A 4,748-nucleotide genomic window follows, 5' to 3' on the forward strand; every position below is an offset into this window, starting at 1 on the left:
AGAAAAATCGACAGCCACTGCCAGGAGGAGCTGGCAGCCTCAGCCACCATGTCATCATAACCCTTGTTCTGTTGGCTCTGACCATCTGCCTCCCTCCCTGCTGTAAACAGAGTTTGCTACAGAGCCCATCCCAAAAGAAAGTGGCTGGACTTCATTCTTTCTTCTGAGCTCCATCTGGGCCCCACCAAAGTGGGCCCAATGCTTACCAGCAAAGCAGACAGGCGGGCCAGAGTAATGCATGCAGCCTTGCTGGGACCCCTATTGCCACCCCTAGCTGGTGGTGCCTGATGCCTGAACAGCTCAGGTTTGCTTCTCTCTCTAAGCCACTTGAGGGAAAGATTTCATCTAAACTAACCTACTCATGGAGCCTCCTATACATATAACCCTCTGGCCAGCTGTTTGAGCGGCCCGCTCAGAATCAGCGAGGGGTATAGGGCCAAATGTCTTAGCATCTGGTTAATATGGAGACCACACCTGGTATCTGAGTACTCTACTAAAAAGAATGAGCCGAAGGTACTGACCACCTATCAGTACAGCTGTCCGAAGCCAGGTGTCCTTAAGGGCCTTATGGCAGCGCAGCCACATGTGAGAGCATCCCAGAAACTCAAGAGTCATCTTGGGAATCTGGAAGTCAGGTTCCCTAAGAAATGAAAATACATGGAGAGACATGAAGAGATTCTTCCTTTCCCATCTCTACATATGTGGCAGGCTGAGGCCACCTCTTTCTAGCTGGGAGGATGGTCGTGGGGTTTTCCTCCATAGCCCAGATTTAGGTCCTAGTTCATTTCAGTGGAAGTTTGGTGCCTAAATGCTTTTGAGGATCTGGGCCTGTGTATGCTCATACCAGGGACACAATTCCCTGTACAGAAAATCCAGGTCAAGCTTTTTTCTTTGCATGTACTTTAAGTTGTTGGTGCTCAGATGCAAAATGAAACAGTTCCCCTTTTAAAACCCCCATGTCCCCTGAGACCACCCTCCAGAGAGTACCCTCTCCCTCTCCCCAGAGGTGCTGCCCCTCTCTGCACCTGTGGGAGTTTCAGTAAAGCAAGCACCACATGAATCACTCTCACACCTTCCTGAACAGATGAACTTCTGCTAAATTTGCTGGGCAGCAGCAGGGCCTGTGGTCACAAGACTGAGAGAAGTCACATGTCAGCTGACAGCCAAAGCCTGCATGGTACAGAGGGACCGGCATGAAGGGGTCATTAATATTCACAGTTTGGGGCAGCGACAACTCTCCCCACATATGGGGAATTTGGTATTGGCAGGCTAGCCCCTTTTTGTCAGAGGCTCAGGCAGCCGTCTGGAACACTGCAAAACAGATGGTCCGGTGGGATGGGAAAGGCCTCGATATCATTCCCTGCTCTTCTCTAGACCTCCTTAGCGTCTCTCTCTGTGCCTCAGTTCTCCATCTGTGAAATGGGAGATAGCAGCACTTCCCTGCCTCTCATGGGTATTGTTGGTGCCTGCCACTTTAAGACTGGAGCCAAGCAGCCAGCAGGTGCTTGATTGTGGTGGCCATATTAGATCTCTGGCTGCCCATATAGACCGATCATCTGGCTGCCAGGCTCCATAACATCCTGGAGGTAAGGGAGGAGCTGTAGGGGATGGCTAGGGGGCTCCTGGTCCTGGGCACGACCTAAAACTGCACCCTGATGGGAGTGGGTGGCCTGGTGAGGCTCTCAGTGGCATAAGAGCCCCCAGGAAATGCCAGGCCAGTTATCACCCTGGTGAAGAGTGGGTAGGGGCACCTTAACCCTAGCCCTCACCTTTGGGTGGGTTAAGTAACACCGGAGGCAGTTGGGGGCCAGGCACAGCTGAGCCCTGTGGGGTGCAAAACCCTGAGGAGGGAGAGTAGGAGCCGGGCATGGCTGTGGCCACCTGAGCCCTGTGTGGGGTGCAAGACCCTGAGGAGGGTGAGTGGGGCCAGGCACAGCTGTGGCCACCTGAGCCCACTGGGGAGCAAAGCCCTGTGGCCCCAAGTGAGGGGGTGGGGTAAAGCCCCAGTGAGGGGGGTGGAAATGAGGACCCCAGTGAGGGGGTAGCCCTAGGTGAGGGGGGCAGGAATAAGTAGCCCCAGGTGAGGGGTGGCCCCAGGAAGGGGTGGAAATGAAGAGCCCCAGTTGGGGGGTAGGGGGAAGCAAAACCAGAGGGCTGAGAGCCCAGTATGTTTATGTTTATAGAGTTGCCCCCAAAAGGGGCTAGAGCAAGCTTGGACCTGGTCAGGTAATTGGCTGGCCGCTACCCTGGTGAGGGTCATGGGGGAGGCCCCAAAGTTGGTATGTCTGCCACCCCAGGGATGGACTAGCTAAGCCTATAGCCTAAGGGACCTCCCAAGAGGGAGCAAGGCAGGATGAGTCGTTGATATATGAAAGATCCCCTGTGAGAGGGTGGAGTGAGAGAGGCCCTAGTGAGAGGAGAGTGGCATGAATGTGTGTGTGACTGAGGCCTGGCGGCATGGCCTAAGCTTGGTCTGGCTGTAGGCTGGGAGCACTGTAAACATCTGGATGCCATCTGCAAGGCATGGCCTGCAGTGTACCGCAGGTACGGAGCCACAGATTATGCCCCCTGGCATCGGGGCACTAAATGGGCAGCCTCCTGCCTTTAATTAACAACTATTAATTAAGACCAAGGCATGGCAGGCGAGTCAGGTGGGAGGCATGCCCAAAGGCAAGTGGGGACCCTAGCACTGTGGGCAGGCGGGGAGCCCCACTTGTCCACACAAGGACAAATACACCAAAGGTCAGAAGGTGTCTGAAAAGTGCATCAGTAGTGACCCTGACTTTCACAACCTGAATTCGGCAGCTAAGGCGACTCGAGCTGCAGAAAGGTGAAGTGTCTTGCCCAGGATCACGGGGCCTGTCACTTTTAGAGCCAGGAACAGAACCCAGGGTCCTGGGTTCTTGCTTAAACCCTCTTTAACTATTTGATTGTGCTGCTTCCAGATCGGCAGATGAGTCTCTAAAGACAGCACAATGCTGAGTGACCGTGTAAGAGAATGGGGGGCTGGGGGGAAAAAAAAGTATGTTTCCAGTTTGCTCAAGGCAGCAAAACTCCCTGATACCAGTGCTACATTTAGGATGTTTTTGAGGTTGACAAGGCAGCCAAAGTTAGATGCTAAGTTTGAGGTTACACCAGTTTCACTTTCCATGCTTTATTAATATGGAGAGTTCTTGAAAACGGAAGAAAATGTGCTATCCCCCCACCTTTTTGTAGCATTTCAGGGATCAACGTTGTTACATCATCACCATCACTATCATGATTATTATTAATTTGATTGATTTGCATTCCAGAGCCAAGAGCCCAGAGACTCTTTGGGTGGAGGGGCCCTTTCTTGCCATACAAACACAGACCCCAGTTCCTGCCTTGAGGAACCAAAAGTGATCAGACTTTATTAATATATTTGTTCTCAGCTGATTTTGTGTGCACGCTGTTGCCTCTGAAAATCAAAACACAAATCTCTGTCTTCCCATGTGCTTGCCAGTAAATGCAAAGGAGTTTCAGTGGATGGATGTGAAGCGGATTTCTTTTTCCCTTTATTCCTCTCAGACTACTTGGTCCCGGGGCTCGGGGCCTGGCCAGTCCTACAGTGCAGAGCTGCCTTGGAGAAGAGGAGCAGCTGAGAGCTAGATGGACCCTTGCCTCCTCCTCAGACACGGGTCTGAAGCTTGTTAACTGGGGGTTTAAACATGGACCTTGTTCATTTTGGCAGCTTGCACCAGTTGAACGTATATTGGTTTGTCTAGGCTTAAGTTAAACCACAGTAAAGCACTCCTAAACCCAAGTAAAAGTGTCCATGTTGGGGCTCATCCCACTTTCACTAAATTTCAGTTTAATTTAGGTTGCACAAGTACAATTTTCTTGTGTAAACTGGCCCTCGGTGACTCATTTGGCTTGGACCTGGGCATAAACCCTGCTGTGGGAAGCAGGGGCTTCAGACATTGCACCAGACTCCTCTGTGCTTGGATTATCAGCGAGGAATATTTCCCCCCCTCAGTGTAAACTGGGTGGCAGAGAGCTCCGGGGTGAAGGGTGCACCTGGCAGGGTGAAAGACCTTCAGGTGGGAGCTCCACTGCTGCCTCTCCTCCCATTGTACAATCATCCTCTCCCCAGGCAGTGATCCATCTTGTTTGGTACCACGTGGAGCCAAGCCAGGGCTGGGGCAGGGCTGCCTGGCACTCAGACGGATGCCGGCCTAGAACCTGCCTTTCACCATCTCGCGGGGTGAGGACAGCTGGGCCAGTGCCTGCTTGCTCCTGCATGGTAATTAGGAACAAAAGTCTCAGCTGGGCCTGCCAGGAACCTGAAGCAAACGCCCAGCCCCTGCACCATCGAGTCTGGAGTAACTTCAGACCCCAGCGATGCACTTGGCAGGGGAGGGCAGCAGCACAGGTGCTGGGGTTGGGAGGGTTTCCCGGTCTGCTCGCCCTGCCCCGCCGCCGTGGGAGCGGAGCCGTTGCCCCAGGGCTCCGGTGGAGGCCCCGGAGCATCCCGCCCGCCCGGAAGAAGGGGTGGGAAGCAGCGACCGCGCAGCGAAAACGGGGCCTGGGTCGGGCTGCGGGGGCCCGGCGGGGTGCGGGCGGCTCCGGGCCCCCGCCCCCAGGGGAGCCCCCTCGGCCGGGGCTTTGCCGAGCCCTTGGCTGTGGCGGCCCCGGGGATGCGGGGAGCCCAGGCCCGCGCAGGGGAGGGGAAGGCAAGCGGGGAACCGGAACCGGCCGCCAAATAAGGCACCGGAGGCGGGGCCGGA

The sequence above is a fragment of the Crocodylus porosus genome, unplaced genomic scaffold, assembly GCF_001723895.1.
Source record: "Crocodylus porosus isolate Cpor-Errol unplaced genomic scaffold, CroPor_comp1, whole genome shotgun sequence".
NCBI lineage: Eukaryota > Metazoa > Chordata > Crocodylia > Crocodylidae > Crocodylus > Crocodylus porosus.